The sequence below is a fragment of the Lepidochelys kempii genome, chromosome 15, assembly GCF_965140285.1.
Source record: "Lepidochelys kempii isolate rLepKem1 chromosome 15, rLepKem1.hap1, whole genome shotgun sequence".
Lineage (NCBI taxonomy): Eukaryota > Metazoa > Chordata > Testudines > Cheloniidae > Lepidochelys > Lepidochelys kempii.
In genome coordinates, this window is record NC_136394.1 from 11,632,743 (window position 1) to 11,648,260 (window position 15,518).

Sequence of the window (15,518 nt, forward strand, 5' to 3'; positions counted from 1 at the left end):
GCCGGGGAAGTCTCGGCGATCTCGCTCCGCTTTCGCCTCGGCCCCGGCTTTGCAGCTGGCAGATCTGCCCTTGTTTTCTCTTGTGGTAAACAGCCCCGGCTGGAGCTCCCTGCACTCGCTGCAGCGCAGGCTCCTCCTCTCCAGAGCCTCGGCAGGCTGCGAGAGAGAGACAGCCGCAGCAGAGAGCGTGGCGGAGGGCAGCGGGCACCTCGGGGTCTGCCGCTCCCGGCCCCTGGGTCTGGGAGTCTCCAGGATTCAGTCATATAAACGGTGACATAGACGCTCTAAGGCCAAGCTCCGGCCACCGGGGCTTTCACGGACCTCCCGGGGTTTGGCACGACTCTGGGATCGGCGAGGGGCGCCCAGGAACCAGTTATAGCCGGAGTTAAATCGCACTTAACCCTTCCCTCGCTGTTGCGCGCACACAGGCGTCGTGGAGCCGGTTCAACTCCTTCGGCCCACTGCCTCGGGGCAGGGGGTGCGCTTCTGGTCTGCGGCCCCCCTCACAGCACTCTCACCCTCTGCTGCAATCTCTTCGGGGACACTCATCCCCAGGCCCACAGACACACCAAGGAATACACACACCATTCAGAGATGGAGAGAGAGGCAGAGCCTGAAGTGAACTTGCCCCCCTTTAAGGTAGTCTCGTTTCAACCCCTCCATCCAAACTTTGTATATTATGCAAGATTCATGTTCCAAGAGAGCTGGAGAGAATGTTCTTGGGAGTCCAGCAGTGGTGCTCGCTGATCTGTCTGCAAAAGACACGATGGTAATGGCAGGGCCTTCCCGGTCCCACCTTCAGCAATGAATCCCTCTGTTCCACTAGGCACCCAGGGAGGGAGTTAGGTAAACTTGATTTCCTGTCTCAGAGTAGCAGCCGTGTTAGTCTGTATTCGCAAAAAGAACAGGAGGACTTGTGGCACCTTAGAGACTAACCAATTTATTTGAGCATAAGCTTTCATGAGCTACAGCTCACTTCATCAGGTTTTCCACTGAATGCATCCAATGAAGTGAGCTGTAGCTCACGAAAGCTCATGCTCAAATAAATTGGTTAGTCTCTAAGGTGCCACAAGTCCTCCTTTTCTTTTTGATTTCCTGTGTGACAACGCATGTTATGAAACAACGCCATTAGATGGTTTTTGCTAGTCTAGTGGATTGATTGGTATCTGTGCGATGATAGCCACAGAAGGGTCCCACAGGAGTAGTGCCATGGAAGTGGGGGTTTGAAGAAAAATATTCTAGAGTGAAGAAAGGTGGATGTTATTCTATTCAGGTCCGATACAGCAGTGCTGTGGTATCTGAGGGAAGGATACTTGCAAAGTAGAAATAAAAATATTTTTGCAGAAGAGTTGGCAGGAAACCTGGTAGGGTTCATCTGTAGTATTGAAAGCAGGGTGCATGTGTTTGCCTGTCTCAGCTTCTTCCTACAGCCTTGATATCAGTGAAAGAACATGTCTGCGCAATGTGGTAGAGATAGACCCAGGTTGGCACCTTTTAGACAAGACCCTGAGCTTAATCATGTGCAATTAATTTGTATATTGGAAACAAACCTGAGCTGCTGGAGTTGATGAAGGTGTTTATAGCTACAATAGCTTGTTATTACCAAAAATATTTACCTTACTCTAACAGCTCAAAGAGGGAGAAAAAAATCATTTGTCTCACAAATGCAGCTTCCCTATTTTCACCTACAGGATGGGTTACAGGCCCAATTTTACACACTCGTGTGATTCCTTCCAATCTCTACCAATCTGGATCCTTGGCCTCTATATTTATGACATCTTTGGTTTTCCCAAGGCTCCTAATCCTGCCCTCTTTAGTCTGGATCTGAAGGGGAATTTCTCTCTTTTATAAATTTACACAGGGGGAGATGGCCAATGAAGAGCTCCCTATTCACCTGTAACTACCAAGGTACACCCTTATTTCCTAACTTGGGTTCCTCTGAGCTTGCCATAGTAAGCAGGAGATCCCAAACGGTGTCACTAAACGTAGTGGCACTCACTAACATACAGGCTATGCTTTCACCTCAAGGACATCAATTCCTGTAGCTTCTCTGCTTTTCTTTATTTAATCCCACATCATTTAGAATCTGTGGCTCTGGTCCTAGCTTTCTGGAGAAATGTTCACAGCAGAATAAGAGGTGAAAACTCCCTGAAAAATACTGTTAGTGTTGGTTCCATTGCAGGCATTCTATCAAAATAATGCAACCTTTGGTAGCAATTTCGGACAATAGGTTTAAAATAGTTGTTTCTATTTTTAAATAGGTAGGAGGCACTCAGATACTGTGATGAGGGTAACCATATAAGTGCCTAGATTGACAGACTGTTGTTTCCTATTTTAGACAAATGAAAAACAATCAGCTAAAATATTCAGCCCTTCTGGATGGTAGAAAGTCTCTAAAAAGGTCTAGGGAGGAAGGATGGGCTTGTGGTTAAGGCACAAGACTGAATACAAGGTACTATTTCTGGCTGTGCCACAGACCTTGTGTAAGACCTTCGGCATTCCACTCTCTCCTCTGTGCTTCATTTTCACTTTCTAGAAAAATCGGGGTAGATAATCATGATTTCCTACCTTAGAGGGATGTTGAGAAGATCAGTGCTTATAAAATGTTTTAAAATCATCACATGAAAGCCGCTAAAAGAGTGAAAAGTATTTTTGCACCAGAAGGCTACATGGCCTAATGGCTAATGGGTGACTGTGCATCCAGCAAGTGTATATTCTACTGGTTCTGCACATGATCTTGGTCAAGTTAAGCTTCCTGGGGCTTCAGTTTCATCACTTGTAAAATGGGTATATTACTACTCACCCACCTTTAAAGGACTTTGACATCATTGGTGAAGGAAGCTGTGTAAGTACTGGTTCCCACTAGCTGAAATGTCTGCTCTGTTTAAATGCTTTATGTTTTACTGTGGGCACAGACTCTTGCTGAGCCAGATTCTAAGGTCTTATTTCTGGCAGCACTTAGAGTCTGTGGAAGTTTTGACTAAGGCTGTGAGATCAGGCCCTCTGTCTCTTATGAGTCTTCAAAAAAGATTTTAGGGGCAAAATTCTGCCCAGACTAAAGCTGATGGGAAGTACATATAGGGATCCAAGGGTAGAATTTAGCCATAGCTGTTTGCAGAGGGTGAAACCGTTGTTAAATCAAACTGATTTATTTTAGCTCATCCTATGAGACAAAGTAAAGCTTCATAGCCAACTACACAAGAGGCAACTCCTTACCCTCAAACTGATCCAGGAACTGCAGGGCTGGGGAGCATCTGTGGAAACAAAACTCAAATTTTCCCAATCCTGCCTCCTGTTATATCAGGGTATGAGCTGTGCTTCTTATCCCACACAACTAAGTTCGCTCAAAGCTTTATGAACTTCCAGTCGAATCAGGGAGTCTATGAGGGACTCAAAAGCCCTCACATTACTAGGAAAGCAAAATAGCCTTTTCCACCTGTCTGACTTGTACACATTTCTTTTTTCCTTTTATCTCCAGTTTTTCTGGGGTGCCAGAGCAGATTTAGGTCCTGCAATTTGACAGAGCAAAGTCTAATGAGATGCCATGGCACACCGGGTGGGGGCACAAGGGAATTAAAGGCTGTGCCTGCTCATTAGGAATGGGTTGAATCTATTTGTTCTGTTCTTACAGTTGAGAGTTTCTGTTATTTTCTAGAGACTTTATTTGAAAGGAGCCGTTCCACTGATTACTGGATGGATATCTCTGTGCTATATCCATGGCACTTCTCAGTCAAGGATCTTAAAGCACTTCACAGAAGTACCTAGGTATGCCATTTTACAGATCGGGAAATGGGGAGAGAGAGAGAGGCTATGTGATTTTCTCAAGTTTGCATTGTGAATCACTGATCTAGGTTCTGTTCACAGCTGTGTCTTGTGCTCAGTTTGGTGCTTTAACCACTACACAATACTGCCTTCCATTGATATACCTGTATCCCCAAATGCAGACAGTGTCTGTACAGGCTGATATTATGGCATTTACCTTATAGTAGCAGACCAAACTGTCACAGATGTCTTCTCCTTCCAGGCTGTCCCTTTGGTTTTCTTTGTTCTACTTCTTCACCTGTGGAAAAACTTAAAGTTTAAAGAAAAGAAATATTCCAGGGTAGTTAAGCACTGGAATAAATTGCCTAGGAAGGTTGTGGAATCTGTCATTAGAGATTTTTAAGAGCAGGTTAGATAAACACCTGACACAGATGGTCTAGATAATACTTAGTCCTACCTCAAGTGCAGGGGACTGGATGAGAAGACCTCTCAAGGTCCCGTCCAGTCCTATAATTGTATGAGAATAAGTTAAGCTTACCTGCCACACAGGGTGCTGTGAGAATGAAGCAATGTTTGTAAAGGGCCCAGAAGACAGAAGGCAACAAGTATACTAAGTGTTATTAAGTACTTACACTCCAATAAAATAGAGATAATTCTGCAAACCATTCCTACTCCCAGCTCGATCATAAAACAATGTAATGGTTTGTCACCTAACAAAGTCATCCTTACAAGATGCTCCAGGGGACAGAAACAAATTTCAGTACGTTATTTCTGGCTTTCAAAAATGATGAGTAGGAGTCAATCACAAGGACTGGGACAAGGGGACTCCGACTAAACATGGAGTTTATGAAGTTGTGGGCCAATGTGCAGCAGCAGAATTACAAGACAGAGAGAGAAAGCATGCATTACGGGTAGGGTGACCAGATGTCCCAATTTTACAGGGACAGTCCCAATTTCTGGGTCTTTTTCTTATATAGGCTCCTATTACCCCCCCACCCCCATCCCGATTTTTCACACTTGCTGTCTGGTCACCCTTATTACAGGTCAGAGGGGAGAGAGGGAGTGAAAGTTCTGACTCCATTACTGGATCTCCCTGCTGGCATGTTAAAGAAAAGACTCTCCCCTCCCCCTCCAATCTGAGAGCACGAGCTACTGCCAAGTTAGTGCCAGCAGAGCCTCCAGGACTAACAAGGAAGTCAGCAGGAGCAAAACAACCTGGTGTGATATCTGAACTGGTTTGGACAGGTTCAGAGAGTTTGCTCTGCTTATTCAGAGTGCCTTCGCTGATGAGTTTTCTGCATGGTATATAATGAAAGGGTAGAGGCTCTAGTAGTGTAATCTGGGTCCTGCGGTTCAGAGGAGGACAAAATAGCCTCTGTGGGTGACTGCAGGGCTTGAAGGGGGAGTTATATTCTTCCATCACAAAGGGGTCAGTGCTGAATGCCTTCAGCTCTTGCTGGCTACATATGGTGTCAGGACACAACCCACAGCATGATGGAACCCTTCAGACAGCAACAACATCTTTCTATTGTGGCCTCTTTTGTGATAATTTGTAAAGCATTTTACTGTGATACTAATCGGTACCACTCCTTATCACTAAAGCAAGCAAGCAACCCAGAGTTATTTGTATTCATGCTGGTCTGACTATTTTGTAACAGACTCAACTTAGATTACTGTTGTCCTTGTCAGAACTCCCCCTTCCTGGTTTCTGGGCCAGGCACACTGAAATAACAAAAACTGCTTGGATTACATAACCTGTTGTTTTTACTTGGTCTGTGTCATGGCAGGATATCACCAAACCCTAGCTGTGTTATTAGGCGCAAGGCACAGCTGTCTGAGGAGGGGGTGATTTGCCAGCCTAGGCTACGCCTCACACTACTGCTGGAAAAACAGAGCATGTCTCTTTAAGGGTGGAGGAGAAATGCCTCTGTGAGGAAGGCAGCATGGTTTTAGTAGGGAGGCACTGCGATATAAGGGGTGAAAGCACAGGCCTTGAAGTCAAGAGCTCAAGATTTATGAATGTTAATTTTTTAGATCCAGTTTTTCCTACATCCCACATACACCCCGTTAGCTCGCCACTTAGGGATCTTCCCAACAATGAAACTAAAGGTTAGAAATGCTTTTCACTTTTTTTTTCTCCTCTCTCTCTCACTCACTTTTTTTTTTTTAAAAGGAATTGTTCTCATATTTCCTCCTCCTCGTCTGCTGTTTAGCGTCTTCTTATATTGGAGTTACTTGCCTCACATTTTAAAGGCTGGTGCTGTGTGTCTGGGTCCTGGGGAGCGCTTAGGCCTCCCCTGGTGCCCTTTTTGATTAACCAACCCAAATGTAACACTAACCGTTTCACTTCTCTAGTGACACCTCGTTCATTGCAAGCCTAGTAGTCAGCCAAATTTTTTTCCTTCGACTTCAGACTTGGATCTCTTCTGCAGCCTTCCTTAAATGCCAAGTGATTCTGCTAATTATCAAGCAGCAGCAGGTACAGATGCAAAATTTTAATCTGAACAATAGTTTTGCAAGGAATCTCGTAGAATTGCTAGTTGTTTGATTACTTGATGCAGGTAAAATTCTACCGCTTGTAAAGTCTTCCTTGCTCTGTTAACTTCAGACAATATACAATGCCACACCACAAAGCTGCACAGAAATGTGAAAGTAAGCATTTGTCCAGCAATGGTTGGTGCTTCTGCATGAGATTTGGTTCCAGAGGTACCAACCGGTGTTGCATTATCAGCTACGGATAGCAATGCATCATACACTTCTCCAGCTTAATACTTCATGGCTCTTACTGCTTCAACTCTGCTTTCCATTCTTCTTTCAGGCAGTTGTTTCACTGTAATACCAGATTTCAGAGTAACAGCCGTGTTAGTCTGTATTCGCAAAAAGAAAAGGAGTACTTGTGGCACCTTAGAGACTAACCAATTTATCTGAGCATGAGCTTTCGTGAGCTACAACTCACTTCATCGGATGCATATCGTGGAAACTGCAGCAGGCTTTATATATACACAGAGAATATGAAACAATACCTACTCCCACCCCACTGTCCTGCTGGTAATAGCTTATCTAAAGTGATCATCAGGTGGGCCATTTCCAGCACAAATCCAGGTTTTCTCACCCTCCACCCCCCCACACAAATTCACTCTCCTGCTGGTGATAGCCCATCCAAAGTGACAACTCTCTACACAACGTGCATGACAATCAAGTTGGGCTATTTCCTGCACAAATCCAGGTTTTCTCACATCCCCCCCACCCCCATACACACACAAACTCACTCTCCTGCTGGTAATAGCTCATCCAAACTGACCACTCTTCAAGTTTAAATCCAAGTTAAACCAGAACATCTGGGGGGGGGGGGTAGGAAAAAACAAGAGGAAACAGGCTACCTTGCATAATGACTTAGCCACTCCCAGTCTCTATTTAAGCCTAAATTAATAGTATCCAATTTGCAAATGAATTCCAATTCAGCAGTTTCTCGCTGGAGTCTGGATTTGAAGTTTTTTTGTTTTAAGATAGCGTGACCAGAGAGATTGAAGTGTTCTCCGACTGGTTTATAAATGTTATAATTCTTGACATCTGATTTGTGTCCATTTATTCTTTTACGTAGAGACTGTCCAGTTTGACCAATGTACATGGCAGAGGGGCATTGCTGGCACATGATGGCATATATCACATTGGTGGATGTGCAGGTGAACGAGCCTCTGATAGTGTGGCTGATGTTATTAGGCCCTGTGATGGTGTCCCCTGAATAGATATGTGGGCACAATTGGCAACGGGCTTTGTTGCAAGGATAAGTTCCTGGGTTAGTGGTTCTGTTGTGTGGTATGTGGTTGTTGGTGAGTATTTGCTTCAGGTTGCGGGGCTGTCTGTAGGCAAGGACTGGCCTGTCTCCCAAGATTTGTGAGAGTGTTGGGTCATCCTTTAGGATAGGTTGTAGATCCTTAATAATGCATTGGAGGGGTTTTAGTTGGGGGCTGAAGGTGACGGCTAGCGGCATTCTGTTATTTTCTTTGTTAGGCCTGTCCTGTAGTAGGTAACTTCTGGGAACTCTTCTGGCTCTATCAATCTGTTTCTTTACTTCTGCAGGTGGGTATTGTAGTTGTAAGAAAGCTTGACAGAGATCTTGTAGGTGTTTGTCTCTGTCTGAGGGGTTGGAGCAAATGCGGTTGTATCGCAGAGCTTGGCTGTAGACGATGGATCGTGTGGTGTGGTCAGGGTGAAAGCTGGAGGCATGCAGGTAGGAATAGCGGTCAGTAGGTTTCCGGTATAGGGTGGTGTTTATGTGACCATTGTTTATTAGCACTGTAGTGTCCAGGAAGTGGATTTCTTGTGTGGACTGGACCAGGCTGAGGTTGGTGGTGGGATGGAAATTGTTGAAATCATGGTGGAATTCCTCAAGGGCTTCTTTTCCATGGGTCCAGATGATGAAGATGTCATCAATATAGCGCAAGTAGAGTAGGGGCTTTAGGGGACGAGAGCTGAGGAAGCGTTGTTCTAAATCAGCCATAAAAATGTTGGCATACTGTGGGGCCATGCGGGTACCCATAGCAGTGCCGCTGATCTGAAGGTATACATTGTCCCCAAATGTGAAGTAGTTATGGGTAAGGACAAAGTCACAAAGTTCAGCTACCAGGTTAGCCGTGACAGTATCGGGGATAGTGTTCTTGACGGCTTGAAGTCCATCTTTGTGTGGAATGTTGGTGTAGAGGGCTTCTACATCCATAGTGGCCAGGATGGTGTTATCAGGAAGATCACCGATGGATTGAAGTTTCCTCAGGAAGTCAGTGGTGTCTCGAAGGTAGCTGGGAGTGCTGGTAGCGTAAGGCCTGAGGAGGGAGTCTACATAGCCAGACAATCCTGCTGTCAGGGTGCCAATGCCTGAGATGATGGGGCGCCCAGGATTTCCAGGTTTATGGATCTTGGGTAGTAGATAGAATATCCCAGGTCGGGGTTCCAGGGGTGTGTCTGTGCGGATTTGATCTTGTGCTTCTTCAGGAAGTTTCTTGAGCAAATGCTGTAGTTGCTTTTGGTAACTCTCAGTGGGATCAGAGGGTAATGGCTTGTAGAAACTCGTGTTGGAGAGCTGCCGAGCAATACCAAGTAATACCAGTAATACCAGAAATACCAATACCAAGTAATACCAGAGTGTCCAATGTGTTTCACAGCAATATCCCATTGACAAATGGATTGAAAATAAATGAAAATAGCCTGAATGACCCCCAAAAGGTTCACTCCTTCAGTACAATAGCCAGCAGCATTGCTCAGTACCAGGCTGATAGAATGGGTGCTACAGGGCACAAAACTGTTCAAGAGAAACTCACGCATCTGTCTCTGTACTCCACTAGACTTTCCTTTCAGGTTAGCTCTATTGTCACAGTGTTGCCCTCTCACATCTGCAAGAGGCAGTCCCATTTTATTTAACTTCTGGAGAAGAACTTCTGTCATGCCTGCACCACTTGAATCATCCAGTTTCACAAATACTAAGAAGCGTTCCTGTATTTTAACATTAACACCCTGTTTTCCAGATCTTGTGGAAATAAATCTTACAATCACAGCCATATTACCACTTGGCTATTATCCAGTGTGCAATCAAGGACAACTAAGGAATATTTTGATTCCTTCACCATGGATAAGATTTTGCCTCTGATTTCTGATGCCAAAAAGTCAGTTAGCTTATTCGAAATGTTTTTTTTCCAACGTAATGAAGACGGGACTATTTGACGTCTTTCATAATGCCATCAGACAGGATCATCAACTCCAAAAGTTTTAGGAAGTTTCCATTATCTGGTTCCTACAGCCTGTCTGAATGGCCCCCAAGAGCCAAATTCTGAACAGCAAGTGTCCAAGTAAGAGCGACAAGTCTATGCAGAACATCATGCCAGTGTTCTGTTTATACACTAAGTAAATACTGATTATTTTGATCAGCTATTACAGTTTAATCTCTCCTGCAGTCCATTCCACATCTGAATGACGAAATGTGATCAAGAGATTTTTCATGACTGCTGAGAGTGGCAGATACATATTTCCAGTTTCAGATGCCATTGCTTGCCAGTTTGGATTTGAAATTAAAAGTAAAGATCTTGCAACAAAGGCAAAATATATTATCACTGCCACCCCACCTCAGCCCTGCACCTGGAGCCTTGGCCTAACCTTGCACCACACTGCTGTCCTCCCCCCTCACTTGCCCCTCCAAATGCACCACCCCCAGCTGACCCCCCCAGCAATCCCTGCACCCACCAGTTTGCCCCTCAGGCCTTTCCAGCGGAGCTCCTTGCCCACACACTGGCAGCACTGCCAGAGACATGGTGGAGTTAAAGCAGTGGCTGCCGTGCAAGTCCAGGGCAGCAGCCAGGGACAGCCCAGGCAGCAGGGCCGACATGAGGAGCAGCAGGCATGGACTGGGATCAACAGGGAGCTGAACGCATTGCTGCACTTGGGGTGCCACCATCTGAGCTGCAGCCGCAGTCTTCCCTGGCAGCCCCTCCCAGCTTCATCCCCCACGGCTGTTGCCTCTCTGCTGCCCTAGTCTTGTCCTTGCAGAAAGGCAAATGTCTCTGGTTTTCCTCAACTGTGCACGTCACAGACATGTGGAGACAGCACATTTTATAACTCCTACAATATGTAAAACCTCTCTGCAGCCACTGCAAATGTGCAGAAGCCAGCCCCGGGAAGAATGAGAGCCCCCCCCCCGCCCTGCAATTCCGGTTTTGAGTTTCATTGAATCATAGAAACGTAGGGCTGGAAGGGACCTCAGAAAGGCATGAAGTCCAGGCCCCTGTGCTGAGGCAGGACTGAGTAAACCTAGACCATCCCTGACAGGTATTTGTCTAATCTGTTCTTAAAAATCTTCAGTGATGGGGATTCCACAGCCTCCCGTGGAAGCCTGTTCTAATGCTTCACAGCTTTTCTAGTTAGGAAGTTTTTTCTAATTTCTAACCTACGTTTCCCTTGCTGCAGATTGAGCTCATTTGTTCTTCTCCCAGCTCTAGTGGACATGGAGAACAGTTGCTCACCACCCTTTTTTTAAACAGCCCTTCGTATATTTATCAGGGCCCCCAATAGTAAACACGCCCACTTTTTTTTTTTTTTTAAACCTTTACTCATAGGTCAGGTTTTCTAAACATTTTATCGTTGCTGTTGTTCTCCTCCTCTGGACTGTCTCCAATTTATCTATGTCCTTCCTAGAGTGGGGCACCCAGAACTGAACACAGTACTCCAGCTGAGGCCTCACCAGTGCCGAATAGAGCAGGACTATTACTTCCCAAGTCTTACATACAACAGTCCTGTTAATACACCCCAGAATATTAGACTCTTTTGCAAACGCGTCACATTGGTGACTCATATTCAATTTGTGTTTCACTAGAACGCCCAGATGCTTTTCAGCAGCACTATCACCCAGGCAAGTAGTCCCCATTTTGAAGTTGTACATTTGATTTTTTCCTCCCAAGTGAAGTACTTTGCACTTGTGTTTATTGAATTTCATCTTGTTGACTTGAGACGAGTTCTCCAATTTGTCACAGTAGTGTTAAATTCTTAATCCTGTCTTCCAAAGTGCTCGCAACCCCTCCCAGCTTTGTGTCATCCGCAAATTTTGTAAGTACATTCTCCACTCCAGTATCCAAGTCATTAATGAAAATGCTGAATATTGGACCTAGGCCTGATCCAAGGGACCCCCATTAGATACATCCTCCCAGTTTGATAGCTAACCATTGATAACTGCTCTCTGAGTATGGTGTTTCAACCAGTTGTGCACCCACCTTATTGTAATGTAATTTAGACCACATTTCCCTACATTGCTTATGAGAATATTGCACAGGACTGTGTCAAAAATCTTATTAAAAATCAAGACATATCACGTCTACTGCTTCCCACCCATCCACTAGGCCAGTAACCCTGTCAAAGAGTTTGCCATCTTCAACAGCAACTCTGGTTGTGAAGTGAGGGTCCCAAGCTGCTGTATGAGGAAGACCACAAGGATCCAGAAAGGCCTTTTCTCAGTGGGACAGGCAGTGTTACTTTGCCTCACCACACTATTTCTTACAAAATAAAGACACTGGGTTAGAATGCAGTGCACTTGATTAGTGAGCTAACACTTGGCATGGGCAGGCTACAGGGCTATTTCTTAAATAAAAGCATGTTTATTTTAAAAGTACCCTTTCATCTTCATTCTCCTCCTGGTATTCAGTGGGGATGGCCAATGGATTGCAGCTGCTCTTTCACACAGACACTTGTTGCTGGGTCACCTTCTCCTGAAGGAGTTAGAGAAATCTAATCAATCAGGCACAGAGAAAGGATTTTGTGTGTTCAAAATAAGCCTATCCTCACACAATCCTGTGGTGGCAGCAAGAGAAGCCCTTGTAAGGCTGGCAGGAGCTGTCCCTGCAAAGAGGGAAATTCAGAACTATGAAACTTACAGGCTGTCTCTCCCTGCACCCTGGGCTTCTATAGTCAGGCTCCAGAAAATAAATGCATGCACCCTGCAGGGTTAATTCTGTTTTGGTTTATTACTATTTAAAATCAGTCTGTACCCCTTGTACAGAGGCCTCAACTTCCAATAGAACATACAAAAAATACACACAATAGAAAAAAATAGCAAAAGTAAAAGTAATTGCTTGATACAAATGGGTCCCTAAGACGGCTGAAGTGGCTCAGTTTCAACAGAGGTAGACCTATAACTAGGCAAGAAATTTAATTCAAGTAGGGAGAGAGTCACCCATCCTTATCAAAGCCTCACCTCCTGCTTCCATTGAAGACAGTGGTGAAATTCAATGGCAGCAGGATTGGGGCTCTTCAGAGCCAGTGGCAAGCTTCTCTGCTCCCTCCCTTCCATATGTTACCGCATCAGAAGAAACATACCAGCTTTCCTGATTTACCTTTCACATGCCATACATCAGTCATTCAATGTTTTGGACTTCTGAGAAGTCTTTTCTTCTTAATATACCCTGTATCAGCATTAATTGCAGCAACTTTCCCACTCTGCCTTACCATTGCAGTCTATCTCCCAATCCATGCCCTTGGGTTCTAACAGTTAGCAGGCATGGATTAAGCCTGACAATTCTGGGGAGACCACATAAAAGCTGCCTGGAGAAGGTACCTGTCTGTAGATAAAGCAGCCATAAAGCAATTAGCAAGAATGAGACACCAATTTGTCATACAAAGCACCTACCAGAGGTGTGCGTTTACTACACGATTGCAGGTAGCTTAGAAGTTTATACATCAGCCAGTGTCTTCATGAAAGGCCCTCCAGCCCATTTCGCACAAGGGAGTCACTGGAATGTCAATTAGGCACCAATTATTTCCTGTAGTGAACAACTCTCAGAGCACTTCTAGGTCTGCAAAACTGCAAAGGCCACCCAGGAAAAAGTACATTCAGCTGTATCCAAAGACCACATCAGTAATGCCAGACAGCTTTTAAATACTGCACATTTATGTTTGTCCAACTTTTTATCCATTACATCTGCAGTCCATGGTGCTGAACAGATGAAAGAGAGCAAAATTTGGCCCATTAACTGATCAGTCTCCACAACACACCAATGAAGTATGGTTACTATGCCCTGTTTTATGGAAGAGGAATGAAATCTAGGAAGAGGGTAAAGAGTTGATCCTCCCAGGTGCTAAGCCTCCTTCACTCTCAGTGGTATTAATGGGAGTTGAAGGTGGTCAGCATTCCACAGCTTCAGAGCCTGAATTACCACAGTGCAAATCAACGGGAGAGCCAGGTTTACAATTCAGGATCTCCAGCCTCCCAGTCCCATGCTTTGAATACTGATCACATTTCTTCTTAGAAGAACATGGACTAGCACAGCAGTTCTCAAACTGTGGGTCAGGACCCCAAGATGGTCCTTTATATATGGTCACCAGGGCAGACTTAGACTTGTTGCCCAGGACCAAAGCCAAAGCCTGAGGGCGTCAGCCCTGGGTGGCAGGACTCAGGTTGCAGGCCCCGGGCCTGGTCCTGGAGCCCTTAAGCTTCAGCTTTGGCCCCCCTGCCCGGAGCAGTGGGGATTGGGCTTTGGCCCCGCACGGGGGCAGTGGGGCTTAGGTGGGCTCAGGCTTCAGTCCCCCTCCTGGGGTCACGAAGCAATTTTTGTTGTCAGAAGGGGGTCGCGGTGCAATGAAGTTTGAGAACCCCTGAACTAGCAGATTGCTGTGAAAACCAAGTCCTATGGATCATTCACACGGGCCTAGTGGGGCCTTGCTTTTAAAAGGGAGGTTTGCTGAAATGGAAAAAGGCAGGGCCCAGGAGAGGATGTCCAGACAACTCTAGTTTTCATCTAAGCTTTATTATCACTCCTCCTCCCATGCCAGCCCCTTGCTGATTTGTTCCTCCTCCTCTCTGGGATAGAACTGGGTCTACAGGCTCAGAGATTCAATATTGCTTCACTCAAAATCAAAATTCAGCACAGCGCCTAGGCAAAAGGTAAATGGTACAGAGCCTGCTTAACTGATGTGAAGGGATTCATCATACTGATAAGGCCAATACACTCCACAGTCTAGTTTGGCACTTCTCTCATATTTTGTCAGCCTGAACAATTGAAAACATGTAATTTTATTTTTATGGGGTAATAAAAGGAAGCCTTTTCTGTTTAATTGTTTTTTGTTTTTGCTTTTTGGGGGGGGGGGGGGGAGGGAGGAGGGGTGAATCTGTAACTTCTCCTGTTTTGGCTTGACTCATTTTATATGTAGTGAAACCCAGAGCGTTTTACTCATTCTTTCAAGGTCGGACAGTAGTTCTTTTGAAATGTACTTTGGCATCACAAGTACTTTCTCTTTTTGTATTAAAGCTGCAGGTTGCGTCACCCTCCAGACTTAAGACAGGCAACGGCGTAAGTTCAGATATTACATTTTAAGAACTGAGGTTTAAGGATAAAACAAGACATTAAAAAGTTACGACAGACCCTACAAAATCTTAGTTTTCCTGCTATTAATCCAATCAGCTGAAGAGTTAGATTATTCAGTCACATAAGTCCTCTATTTCAAGTAATTCATTATTAAGGATATTCAGTTCAGGGAGTGACAACTGTAGGAAACAGTGGGGAAAGAAAACACATTTCCTAAGCCATTGGCACTCAGAAAAGAGGTCTAGTACCATGACCAGGCATTTACAATTATACCAAAGACTGGTATGAAGACAAAGTCCTCACCACCTTAAAGTCCTATTGCTATGCTTTGAGAAAATAAAACATCTGTTTTGCTCTACCTGTTTTATCCCATGTATTTTTTTCTTGTTGTTAAGGCACTGGACTGGGACTTGAGAGACCCAGGTTTAATTTCTAGTTCTGCCAAGGACTTCCTGTGTGACCTTGGGCAAATCACTTAGACTCTAAAAAAAGAAAAGGAGGACTTATAACACCTTAGAGACTAACAAATTTATTTGAGCATAAGCTTTCGTGAGCTACAGCTCACTTCATTGGAAACCTGCCACTTAGACTCTATGTGCATTGCTGAATTAGATCCTTAATCCATGCCTGTTACCCACCTTTAAAATGGTGATAATGCGCCCTCTCTCTCACCCTGTGTCTATCTTTGCTATATAAATCTTTGGGGCATGGACTGTCTACTACATTTGAATGCACTCTCAATCTGTTAGGAGGCTGGAGGTGCTACTGTAATACAAATATTTCACTTTGATTACCAAGATATATATAACTGAATGTTTTCCTTTCGTTAGCCTCCTCCTAATGCCTGTGTATGTGGCATCTCAGTCCCGGTCTCTCGGGAAGGAATTGTGAAATCTCAAAAACAGGATTGTAGCCTCACCA

General features: G+C 44.8%; 1 protein-coding gene across 6 annotated transcripts in view; it reads right to left on the reverse strand.

Moving 5' to 3' along the window:
• Positions 1 to 264: 264 nt before the first annotated feature.
• PATZ1 (POZ/BTB and AT hook containing zinc finger 1) overlaps positions 265 to 15,518 on the reverse strand; it is a 42,292-nt gene continuing 27,038 nt past the window's right edge. The window contains exons 8-13 of one of the 6 annotated variants that reach the window (XR_013634728.1): positions 14,957 to 15,079; positions 12,923 to 13,025; positions 11,910 to 12,005; positions 3,980 to 4,060; positions 3,217 to 3,254; positions 265 to 752 (exon numbers count right to left, since the gene is read on the reverse strand). The gene's annotated coding sequence lies outside the window, so the exon portion shown is untranslated. Of the gene's footprint in view, positions 888 to 3,216; positions 3,255 to 3,979; positions 4,061 to 11,909; positions 12,006 to 12,922; positions 13,026 to 14,956; positions 15,080 to 15,518 lie in introns of all 6 variants that reach the window. The other 5 variants (XR_013634725.1, XR_013634727.1, XR_013634726.1 and 2 more) reach the window with 5 other exon arrangements.